General features: G+C 45.1%; 1 protein-coding gene across 3 annotated transcripts in view; it reads left to right on the top strand.

Annotated features, from left to right (window-relative positions):
* The window catches only part of LOC144611620 (myocardin-related transcription factor A-like), a 138,248-nt gene that overhangs the window by 78,617 nt on the left and 46,592 nt on the right, over positions 1-13,039 (top strand). The gene's annotated exons all lie outside the window — the stretch shown is intronic.

Genomic DNA, 13,039 nt, shown 5'->3' with positions numbered 1-13,039 from the left:
GGAACCGGGGTCTCCGGTGCTGTCAGGCAGCATCTTTACTGCTGCGCCACCATGCAGTGTCTGAACATCCCCTGCATTTTACCATTGTTGTTTGTTTCACATTTTTCAGCATTTGCAAAAAGTACGACTTTCTGGTTCGTTCTTTTAAAAAAGAAATGATAAAAGCGGATTAGGACGTGCGAGGTTGTGAAATGGCCACTGTAGAGTCCATTCATTCTTCCTCTTTCTCAGTTCCAAGTTATCTAATTTTGGGTGAAGCATTAATCAACCTAATTACCACCGAGCAGGAGAGGAAGATCCAGTATGTGTTCCCTTAGTCTCTGAGCAGCAACTCGCATGATAGTGGGCGCTTCCTACCATGGTGGGATTGCTAAGCACACGCTTTCTGGGTTTGTGTGTATATTGGAGAACAGCTGGCTCTGTAAAAGGATCCTGTTATTCAAGGTCAAGCAATATAAAAATTCTGAAGAAGAGTCCCAGCCCAGAACCTCACCTATCCATGTCCCCCAGAGATGCTGCCTGCCTGCTGAGTTACTCCAGCACGGAAACTAGGAATTGCAGATGCCGGTCTACATCGGCGAGACCAAACGCAGGCTCGAAGATCGTTTCACTCAACACCTTCGCTCAGTCCGCCCTGATCTCCCGGTGGCTCAGCACTTCAACTCCCCCTCCAACTCCCAGTCTGACCTTTCTGACATGGGCCTCCTTCATTGTCATAGTGAGGCCCACCGCAAATTGGAGGAACAGCACCTCATATTTCGCTTGGGCAGCTTACACCCCAGCAGTATGAACATCGATTTCTCTAACTTCAGATAGTTCCTCTGTCCCTCTCTTTCCCCTCCCCTTCCCAGTTCTCCCACTGTCTTCCTGTCTCCAACTACATCCTATCTTTGTCCCGCCCCCCTCCCCTGACATCAGTCTGAAGAAGGGTCTCGACCCGAAACGTCACCCATTCCTTCTCTCCTGAGATGTTGCCCGACCCGCTGAGTTACTCCAACATTTTGTGATACCTCTGGTTTACAAAAAGAGGCACAATGTGCTGGAGTAACTCAGTAGGTCAGGCAGCATCTCTGGAGAACATGAAAAGGTAATGTTTCGGATCGGGACACTTCTTCAGACTGAAGAAAAGCCCTGACCTGAAATGTCACCTATCCATGTTCTCCAGAGATGTTGCCTGACTCTCTGAGTTATTCCAACATTTTGTGTCTTTCTTTGTAAACCAGCATCTGCAGTTCTACAAACTATGTTATGTGTTTGTCAGGTGTTGTATGGTTGCTTGAGGAGTTAGAAGTGTGGTGGATCTGTTATTACAGTAAATCATTGTCTGAAAACTTAATGACATCTGTGGTTGTTCACCCGTAAAGATTTTTTTTAAAATTCCTTTTCAAATGAATGATCCCATGTTAAAATCCCTGAAATGGTGGGAAAATACATAAGTCTCTAATGGTGTAAGAAAATAACTGCAGATGCTGGTACAAATCGAAGGTATTTATTCACAAAATTGCTGGAGTAACTCAGCAGGTCAGGCAGCATCTCGGGAGAGAAGGAATGGGCGACGTTTCGGGTCGAGACCCTTCTTCAGACTGATGTCAGGGGGGCGGGACAAAGGAAGGATATAGGTGGAGATAGGAAGATAGAGGGAGGTCTGGGAAGGGGGAGGGGAAGAGAGGGACAGTGGAACTATCTAAAGTTGGAGAAGTCAATGTTCATACCGCTGGGCTGCAAGAAATATGAGGTGCTGTTCCTCCAATTTGCGGTGGGCCTCACTATGGCACTGGAGGAGGCCCATGACAGAAAGGTCAGACTGGGAGTGGGAGGGGGAGTTGAAGTGCTCTAATGGCGATATTTAAAAATTCACAGCCAACTATGATGAAAATAGCACATCGGCGTACACTTAAGTAGGTATTGCAAACAGCACACACCAGGGAAACAAAACAAACATCTAATGTCGAGGTTCTTTCCCCATCCAACCCAATGCAAACTGAAAGTTTGTTTTGAGGAAGTGCAAGTTGTAAGTCAGTACAGTACGATGACCGTATTTTTTTCTTATCTACGTCCCGGTTGAAGAGTTATTCTACCCATGCTAGCTGGCATGTACCAACGGCCTCTCCTCCTCATCATCGGTCACTCGAAGCGAGTATGACTGTCCTCTCCACAGGTTTGGACACCTGTGCGTGACTTTGTTTAACGTGGGGAGACTGGTGCACAGACAGGCATGGCCTCTAACTCCTCTCTCTGGCACTTTTTTCACAGCACTCTTGATAGTCTTCTGGTAGGGGTATCGTAGTCCTAAACCTATGAAGCTATTAATTTAAACCTGCAGCAGTTGCAATCTTAATGACGAAAGACAGCGGAGTTTTGATAGAGACAAGGAACTGCAGATGCTGGTTTACAGTAGACAAACACCACCGTGCCTGGGTGGCTCATCGGGTCAGGCAGCATTGCTGGCCATCATGGGTAGGTGATGTTCAGGGCCGGGACTTTACTACTGATGTCTGGAGAAGGGTCCAGACCTGAACGTCACCTATCCGTGTTCTCCAGAGACGTTGCCTGACCCGCTGAGTTCCTCTCAGCATTTGTGATGGGGTTTTTTCCCCTTAAGCAGTGTTTTGGACTGTTCTTGCTGAGCACTTCAAACTGAAACGTCCTTGAGCGTTCCCAAAGGTCTGCGCATCTTGACTTCAGAGTTCCTGCAACGGCCGGACAAAACGGAGCTCCTGATCCCAGTTAGGATTGTGTGTCAATGCACATTTTAGGGCAGCGTGGTACTCCCTTTGCACCTGCCCTCCCTCCACTCTTTACATTCAAGTGGTCTGTCAATTCTGTTGCACTTGGTGGGGGGGTTATAACTAATGATTGGCCAGAAACGTCGCCCATTCCTTCTCTCCTGAGATGCTGCCTGAACTGCTGAGTTACTCCAGCATTTTGTGAATAAATACCTTCGGTGTGCTAGAGAGATGGGGGCTTGGCCCAGAATTGTCCCAAACCAGCTGTGGTGCTTTGGTAAACAAAGTGGACAAAATTGTAGGGAGAAGGCACAATGTGTGGTCAAATGACACTCTCGTCCTAAATGCAGAAGTTCATCTTTCCGAATATATTGTGACAGACGTTTCATGCAAGAAACGCTACTTGGGCAAATGTGTTGCAATGAACCACTTGTCCTTTGTCCAGTTTGCCAACCACAGAGCAGAAGATAACGTGAAATCGCCCCAGCTTGACGTTGAAAATTAATGATGTGCACACAGGCACCTGTGCACCATGGATTAAAGCAAGTGCGTGGTGGGGGATTATTTCATGCTAGATGAGTGGACTACCCATTTAGATCCTTCCTTCGAATCCGCAAGTCTGGTAAAGTTTCGCAAACTGTATCGTACATGTGAATGATAAGGGATTGTAAATGTTGTAAAATAGAAACATTAAATATAATATAACATAATAACTTGCATACGGGTTACATGTTGATCTAATGGTGCTCAGGACGACAATGGGTTAATAACAGAACAAATTTTTCCATGTTCTTCAATATTCGATATTCTTCAATTTGCCAAAAGCTTCGGATAGGTTTGGAGGGATAAGGGCCAAACGCAGGCCGGTGGGATTAGTGTAGATGGGGCATGTTGGTCGGCGTGGGCAAGTTGAGCCGAAGGGCCTGTTTCCGCACTCGATGACTCTGTTCAAGAGAGAGCTAGATAGAGCTCTTAAGGATAGCGGAGTCAGGGGGTATGGGGAGAAGGCAGGAACGGGGTACTGATTGAGAATGATCAGCCATGATCACATTGAATGGCGGTGCTGGCTCGAAGGGCCGAATGGCCTCCTCCTGCACCTATTGTCTATTGTTCCTGGAAATGTTATTTTCTGCGAAATGTTATTTTAGAAATCAGAAAAATAATTGCATTATAAAGATTTTGATATGGTGTGCTTCTTTGGGCAGAGAGTGATGTGCTATTTATTTGTGATGGCAGGAAATACATTTGTGTATTTTTTTTTTTTGCCGTACCCTAAATCAATAGTGTTACAGTGATGAGTGTCAAGGGTTACGGGGAGAAGGCAGGAGAATGGGGTTGAGAGGAAAAGATGGATCAGCCATGATTGAATGGCGGAGTAGATTCGATGGGCCAAACGGCCTAATTCTGCTCTTATAACTTATGAACTTACAAACTCGGTAGTGAAATTGAGAGCCATATTCTTCCCGTACAAAAATTCCAGAAGTGTAAAATTCTTCCTTCAAACGACTGGATGCAAGTTATTTGAAACTTTCAGGCAAAGTCAGAGTACACAGTCACATGGACAAACGTGGGACTGGCATTAAGATATGAAGATAATGGCATTAAGGCATTAAGATAAGATAGCCAAAAGTTCATCGAATTTGGGATAGTCTTGTAGGCTAAAAGAACCGTCTTTTATGTATTCTATGAAGTAACTTATTACCAAGGATAATAGAGCAGAGCAAGATAGGCCACTCGACCCTAAAAACCATAGTATGTCACGGCGCCATTTTAGTAGGCAGAAACTTGCAGAAACATTTTAAAAGAAAAATAACAAAAATCTGTGAATTGATAAATGAGATATATATTCTGCATTTTAATGGTATCATCACACATACTGTTCCCCCAAAACACTGATTACACTGCGAGAGGCATAACGGACGGCGGGTTTTGCTTACTAAAATGGCGGCTGTTCCGCTCCTTTGCGCACTACACTTCAGTATAGGCGATTTTGACGGGGTGGTTCATCTTGCTCCTCTAGTATCTTTGCTTAAAACTACAATGTGGGGAGAGACAGCAGGTTAAATTATGTACAACAAAGCCCTCGGGCAACTTTGATCTTCAATTTATTAATGTCTTTGAGAGAAGAAAACTTACCATCCTTGCCTAGTGTAGGCTTCTGCGACTCCAGTCCAACAACAACAGCATAGCTAACCCATAATAGAGACACAAAAAGCTGGAGTAACTCAGCAGGCAGCATCTCTGGATAGAAGGAAAGGGTGACGTTTTGGATCATATCATATCATATCATATATATACAGCCGGAAACAGGCCTTTTCGGCCCACCAAGTCCGTGCCGCCCAGCGATCCCCGTACATTAACACTATCCTACACCCACTAGGGACAATTTTTTTATTTTTTTTATTTTTATTTTTATTTTTTACATTTACCCAGCCAATTAACCTACATACCTGTACGTCTTTGGCGTGTGGGAGGAAACCGAAGATCTCGGGGAAAACCCACGCAGGTCACGGGGAGAACGAGACCCTTCTTCAGACCCCATAACACACAACTGTCCCCTCTCCCCATTGTATCAGTACAACTGCTAACATTGTTCATGACATCCGCATTGCAAGTAAGAATGTTTCAAACAATTTGTTTTGCATAAATTTTAAAAATCCTATCTTCTGAAGAAGGGTCCCGACTCGAAGCGTCACCTATCCATGATCTCCAGAGATGCTGCCTGACCCGCTGAGTTACTCCAGCACTTTATGTCTTCTGTTCTGAAGTTTGCTTCAGTTACATGACCAAGGAAGAGCACGAGTTTAATGCTCCAAAGTACTTTCCAGCCACCAAAGAGCATTTGAAACGCAGACGCTAATTTGGGCACTGAAACATTTGACCCCTACGGAAATCCTCCTCATCTTATGCAAATAAAAACATGCAAAATGTGCAACTGGGACACAAAGTGGTGGAGTAACTCAGCAGGTCAAGCAGCATCGTTGGAGAACATGGAGTCGTGAAGGTTCAGGCGAGTCTGAATAAGAATGTCGACTCAACACGTCACTGATCCATGTTCTCCAAAGATGCTGCCTGACCTGCTGAGTTACTCCAGCACTTTATGTCTTTGTGTGTATTAACTACCATCTGCAGTTCTTCATTTCAACAATACGTAGCACTTCGCAGGGGAAGGGGGAGGGTGGAATAGAGGGAAAATCAGATAGAGGCCATATTTGTTCAGGCCAAGCTATGGGAAAAGAACGTAGAAACATAGAAAATAGGTGCAGTAGTAGGCCATTCGAGCCTGCACCGCCATTCAATATGATCATGGCTGATCATCCAACTCAGTATCCTGTACCTGCCTTCTCTCCATACCCCCTGACCCCTTTAGCCACAATGGCCACATCTAACTCCCTCTTAAATATAGCCAATGAACCTTCTGTGGCAGAGAATTCCACAGATTCACCACTCTCTGTGTGAAAAAAAACGTTCTCATCTCGGTCCTAAAAGACTTCCCCCTTATCCTTAAACTGTGACCCCTTGTTCTGGACTTCCCCAACATCGGGAACAATCGGGAACGCTTTGCACCTGATCATAGAACCACTGGGGACACGTTTGAGGATTGGATCCAATGATTAAAGGAAGCAGAGTAATGAATTTTCCTGCTAAATGTAAAATTGATGGATCACGGGTTAAACGTGCACATCAAGAGTTCAAGACTGGCTGTACAGAGGGAGGAAGGGAATCAGTTTAAAAGGGTTTTGAGTAATTCAAAGAGTGATTGTGGATTGGTTGCAACGCTCCAATCCATGTCTCTTTGTAAAAATTAATGTGACCAGAATAATTGAGGAAGTGCAAATAGAGGGCATTGTTAAAATGGGTCACACTGATGTCCTGAATGTTTATAAGGGACGCACAGTGTGATTTTTTATTTTATTTTCTCTATGAAGTAAATCCTGCCTTGTATTGTACTGTTCTGATTTTTTTTAACTTGGTTCTCACAAGCCTGCTGTGATGTAAAGTGTAGGAAGGAACTGCAGACGCTGGTTTACACCGAAGATGGACACAAAATGCTGGAGTAACTCAGTGGGTCAGGCAGCATCTCTGGAGAAAAGGAGTCAGGTTGAGACCTTTCTTCAGTCTGAAGAAGGGTCTCGATCCGGAATGTCACCCATTCCTTCCATCCAGAGGTGCTGCCTGCCCCGCTGAGTTACTCCAGCATTTTGTGTCTTATCTTTGCTGTAATATAAAGTTGGATTACTACCTCTTGTAGGTTTGCTATCCCCACATAAGGATTGCATCACAACTGGGAAAAAAATGGGAAATGCACGATTGTCTATTAAGTGGGCTGCTAACTGAACCTCTAGATTCCGTCAAAGATAGACACAAAATGCTGGAGTAACTCAGCGGGAACAGGCAGCATCACCGGAGAGAAGGAATGGGTGACGTTTTGGGCGGAGACTCTTCTTCAGACCTAGATTTCATCACTGTGTACCTTATCTTTGCTTCAAATTCCTCTGTCTATGGTAACAGAATCCTAGAATTATGTTTCTGAATGTAAAGAAAGGACATTCGGCGCGGCATATTGGCGCAGCGGTAGAGTTGCTGCCTTACATCGCCCAAGACCCAGGTTTGATCCTGACTACAGGAATTTGCACGTTCTCTCCGGGTGCTCCGGTTTCCTCCCGCACTCTAAAGACGCGCAGGTTTGTAGGTTAATTGGCTTCGGTAAAGATTGTAAATCATCCCTCGTGTGTAGGAAAATGCTAGTGTGCGGGGATCGCTGGTCGGCGCGAGCTCGGTGGGCCGCAGGGCTGGTTCCCACACTGTATCTCTAAACTAATCTACACTAAAAAAAGACATTCTGAAAACACGCTTGTCGGACACTAATTTAGCTGAACTCTCACTTGAATTAATTTGCTTTCAGTTTTACTTTTAAACCATTCTTTGTATGTACAAATAAGTGTAATATGGTTAAAATGCTGCAAGAAAGTGCAAGATCCATCCAGGGTAGGGTGATATAATACCTTTTCATGCACAGCGGTGGGTCTATGGAACTGGATGCCGAGAGGTAGCTGTAGAGTTGGGTACATTTATAATGTTTAAGACATTTGGACAGGACCATGAATAGGAAAGGTTTAGAGGGATATGGACTAAACTCATGGGATTAGCTCAGATAGACATCTCGGTTGGAATGGGCATGTTGGGCCGAAGGGCCTGTTTGGGTGTTGTATAACTCTATGCCTCTTCTGATCAACTTATTCCTACTATTTGCTATCTCTCATCTGGTTTTCACACTGTGCCAGTATGTGACTCCCAACCAATTATACTTTAACTTTTCGTATTAATCTTTATTGTGGGACTCGATCAAAGGCCTCCTGAAGATTCAAATACACCACAGGTACTGGTTCCCCCTTGTTCACTCTACCAGTTACATCCCCAAATAAACTCCAATTGATTTGTCAAATGTAGTTTCTCTTTCATAAATAAATATGGACTTTGTCTAATCCCATTGATCTTTTTCTATGTATCCTATTCTCACATCTGTATACTGAAACTCTCGTTTGTTTGATTGTTTGTTCCTGAACTGCAGCCCAAACAGTACACGATAGCGCGACAATTTTAGGCCCACCTTACTCACCGTCGTCCCTTTGGTGCTAAGTTTCATTGAAATCGGTGTTGTGTTTTTAGTTGTTCACATTTTAAAGTTTAAATCTATTTCCTTGGGAGGGGGGAGGGAGGATAAGGGGGGCTGAGGGGGATTGAGTGGGGGGAGGGGAAGGGGGAGGGGGAGGGGCGGTGGAGGGAGGAGGGGAGGGGAGGGGAGAGGGGAGGAGAGGGTGCTGCACCAATGAAGGAGGGGTTTGGGCCCAACAGGTCCACTTGGTCTAGTGTTTTATAATAGACTCTCGCGTTTTTCTACATTACTGATGCAGGGCTCACTAGTCTGTAGTCCCTTTTTTCTCTCCCCTTTTAGCCGTGAGCAGCATTTGCCGCCCCCCTCCTGCGTTACAAATGATCTGACCCTGGGATTTATCAGTTTTCACACCCATAATTTCTCCATCGCTATTTTTACTAATACTGATTTCCTTTCATTCCTCTTTCATTTGATGCTTCTTAGAAGTACAAAGGAACCATTAATGTCCTTGTGTGAAGGCAGAACTATTTGTTTAGTTGGCGTTTCTTTGTTCCTCAATGTAAATTGACCTTTTCCTGGCTCCAAGATGCCTTTTATTTGTTTTCGCAAATCCTTTTCTTTTTTTTTCTTGCATCCTATGCCTGTAGAAAACGTCACAATCTAATTAATCCTCCATCAAAGTTTATTCTCACGCTTTTATGCTTTTAATTTCTCTATGTCTTTGGTCCTTTCAATGGGCGTCGAAAGTGCAGCCAAATCTTGGGTATGCAACTTTGTCTGGAAACTTAATATGCCTCTTTTTTTAATCTACTATCAATAGTTCGTTCGCTATAGTTGGGTCACTTTACCTCTTGTGTTCTTGTGCCAGAAAGGAATGTATAATGAGTCAGTTCTGGCATTCGTTCCTGAAATGTTAATTTAATAAATTTAAATTAAATTTAATAAATGTTAATTTAATAAATTTTAAATCCATTTAACGAAACGCCCTGACCTATCACGGCCAACTCACCCCCCATAGTTTTAAAAGTCCCTTTTTTTAAACATGAGACCCGAACTTTGGATTGAATTACTTCACTTTCCATCCAAAAGTTTTTTTCAATGTTATGGTCACTCGTCCCTCAAGACTCCCGTGCAACAAGATTATTAATTCACTCTTTGTCATTGAACAGAACTGAATTTAGGCTGCTCCCTTGTTTTATTTGCAATGCCTGAACCTCTACTGGGAATGTCCCAGTGGCTCAGTCTTCCCCGAAGCTACGACATGGGAATTGTCGGTGGCGCAGCCGTAGAGTTGCTGCCTTGCAGCGAATGCAGCGCCGGAGACCCGGGTTCCATCCCGACTACATTCTCCCCGTGACCTACGTGGGTTTTCTCTGAGATCTTCGGTTTCCTCCCACACTCCAAAGACATAATTGGCTTGGTACAAAATGTAAATTGTCGCCAGTGTGTGTTGGATGGCGTTAGTGTGCAGGGACCGTTGGTCGGTGCGGACCCGGTAGGCCAAAGGGCCTGTTTCTGCGCTGTATCTTTAAAGTAAACTAAACAGAGAGGTGCCCCGCTTTCTCTCCCTTCCCCTCTACCTCTCAGTCCAACAGCACTGTAGAATCTCAATGCCATGCACAACAGAGCAGCCACTTGATTTTATCTCATCTGCCATCCTAAATGTTAATTATCTCCATCATCCATGTAATATGGCTGCAGTGTGTAACACCGACGAAGTTCATAGCACCCAGTTGTCCATGTTCCTCTCGCCCCACCTTGCACCTCTCAACAGGACCTTTTGCCTGCTAAACGATCAAATGAAGCAAGCACAGGAGGGCACCGTCTGTCCTGTGACAGAACCTCCCTCCTTTTATTCTCCATACCCCTTGCAATAAGGCCAATGTTGCATCAGCCTTCCTTGATGTTCCTGCGTGTTATCTGTTTGTGTTTTGAGTGTCGGGACCCACGCACCGATCTATTTTCACCACAATATTTGGTGCTTTCCTTCCATTTAAATAACGATGTGATTTTTCTCTCATAAAAATGGATGACCGTCACTAATCCAGCGCAGACCTGCGTTTAGTTTGGAGATAATGCGTGAAAACGGGCCCATCGAGTCCACACAGACCAGAGATCACCCATGCACTATTTCTATCCTGCAAACTTGGGACATTTTACCAAAGCCAATTAACCACCAAGCCTAAGCCTGCATGTTTTTTGAGTGTGGGAGGAGACCGGAGCACCCGGAGAAAACCCACGCGGTCAGGATCTCTGGCACTTTAAGGCAGCAACTCTACTGCTGTACCACTGTGATTGCCGTATTAAATCTGGCGGTAAGGTTGGGGGCGGTTTAAAGGAAAGATCTTCAGGGGGGGGGGGGGAGGACATGGGGGTGGGAGAGGGGAGGGGCAATTGCTGCATAGCTTGGGGAATTGGGGGGGATGGAATTGGGAGCACATACTCTGTAGACTCTCAATGCCATTTACATGAATGAATGAATGAGTTTATTGGCCAAGCATGTACACATACAAGGAATGTGCCTTGGTGCTCCGCTCGCAAGAAACAACACGGACATACAGTAAACAATTAAGAATAAAGCATAAAACATTAAGAATACAACATTACAGTTTAAACATGTGAGTGAAATAAACCAGAGCAAAATGAGACTACAGATTTTTGGTTATTGAGTAGAGCTACTACTCGTGGGAAAAAACTGTTTTGATGTCTGGCTGTGGCTGCTTTGACAGTCCAGAGTCGCCTTCCAGAGGGAACATTAATACACAGGAGGAAGAGTATTTGGGCAGCATATTGTGTACAAGCCAAATGGTGACGAAATTCCAGAACAACTTTGACTCAACTTTATACCAGTTAAACCTAAAGAAAGCAGTTGAAGGGAGTTAAATGCAAAGAATGGGAGGACAATACTTTGAAATCTCTTGCGTTTTTGCAGAAGTAGAGATGATGTTGAAAGTTCAAGTTTAGAGTTTCATGTTGAAACTGTAAATGGTGTAGAAACAGCAGCAAGTTCGTAACCCACCTTGCAGCAGAAGATGTGAAAGGTGAACATGAAGAATCAGCAGTTTGTAACTGAAGATTTAATGGCAATGGCCCCTAATGTAGGCAGCGGGTGGTGCAGCTGCTGGAGTTGCTGTCTCACAGCCTTGGTTTAATTCTGGTCTCTGGTGGTGTCTTTGTGCATCCTCCCTGCAACCACATAGGTTTCCACTGAACGCTCTGGTTTCCTCCCACATACCAAGGAAGCATTAGCTGTTACGTTAATAATCCCCTCAATCAAAGTTTGGAAGGCGTTGATCATGAATTCTGAGATGCTTGAGGGGTCTCTGACCGCCTGAGGTGAAGTATAAGAAAATAACTGCAGATGCTGGTACAAATCGAAGGTATTTATTCACAAAATGCTGGAGTAACTCAGCAGCTCAGGCAGCATCTCAGGAGAGAAGGAATGGGTGACGTTTCGGGTCGAGATCCTTCGTCAGACTGATGTCAGGGGGGCGGGACAAAGGAAGGATATAGGTAGAGACAGGAAGATAGAGGGAGATCTGGGAAGGGGGAGGGGAAGAGAGGGACAGAGGAACTATCTAAAGTTGGAGAAGTCAATGTTCATACCACTGGGCTGCAAGCTGCCCAGGCGAAATATGAGGTGCTGTTCCTCCAATTTCCGGTGGGCCTCACTATGGCTTTTGCTAGGATTGCCAACTGTCTCACTCCCAAATAAGGGACAAAGGGTGACGTCACCGCCCCGCACCCCACGTGACCTCACCCAGCCAGCTGCCACGTGCTCCCGCTCCACCAATGGCGCCCGCACGGGCTGGGAGGCGGGTTGCTACGCAACCGCCGTTAGGCGAACACACTCCATTAGCCTACACTGTCCTGGCCGACAGCGGCCTGCTTCCCGGCCCGCGGGCCTAATACGGGACAAGGGCGGTTCCCTACGGGACAAGCCAATTTACCCCAAAATACGGGATGTCCCGGCTAATACGGGACAGTTGGCAACCCTAGCTTTTGCATACCATGTATGGATGCCAGAAGGCTTTACCTTGCATTAAATGATATCCCACTCATCATGTGTCTGTACGCTGTAACTCGATTGTAGTCATGTATTGTCTTTCCGCTGACTGGTCAGCACGCAACAAAAGCTTTTCACTGTACCTCGGTACACGCGATTATAAACTGAACTGAATTGAATAAGATGCCAGGTCACGATAAAAAGTGTGGGTAAAATTAACAATGTACTGCCAGCTGAAGATGAACTGCACATGGGCCATTGTGGGCTCCTTGGACATGGGTGCCATCTCTGATTTGTTCTGTACCTCCTCATACCTCTAGTTACCTACTGCCCTGACTCTCGGTCTGAAGACCCGAAGCGTCAGCCATTTCTTTCCTCCAGAGATGCTGCCTGGCCCGCTGAGCTACCCGGCATTTTGTGTCCATCTTGAGAGTTGATGATTCTGTGGCTAGAAGAATTCAAAATTGTTACAGTCAATTGAGGCAGAAGATGAAAGAAGTGGCCAACATGACTAGAGCAAAACTAAGTGACCCAAAGGATCTAGGGTAGACAGCAGAGGAAATATTTACAGATGTTAGCAACCTTCTCGTTTCAGCAGAAGATGAAGCTAAGAAGAAGGGCAAAATCGGAAGGTGAAAAACTCAAATTGTTGAAAGCAGAATGTTTGAAACTAAAAGTAGAGGAGTGGAT

This window comes from Rhinoraja longicauda, chromosome 40, assembly GCF_053455715.1.
Source record: "Rhinoraja longicauda isolate Sanriku21f chromosome 40, sRhiLon1.1, whole genome shotgun sequence".
Lineage (NCBI taxonomy): Eukaryota > Metazoa > Chordata > Chondrichthyes > Rajiformes > Arhynchobatidae > Rhinoraja > Rhinoraja longicauda.
Note: the sequence above shows the minus strand (reverse complement) of the source record. Positions and strands in the feature narration are given on the sequence as shown.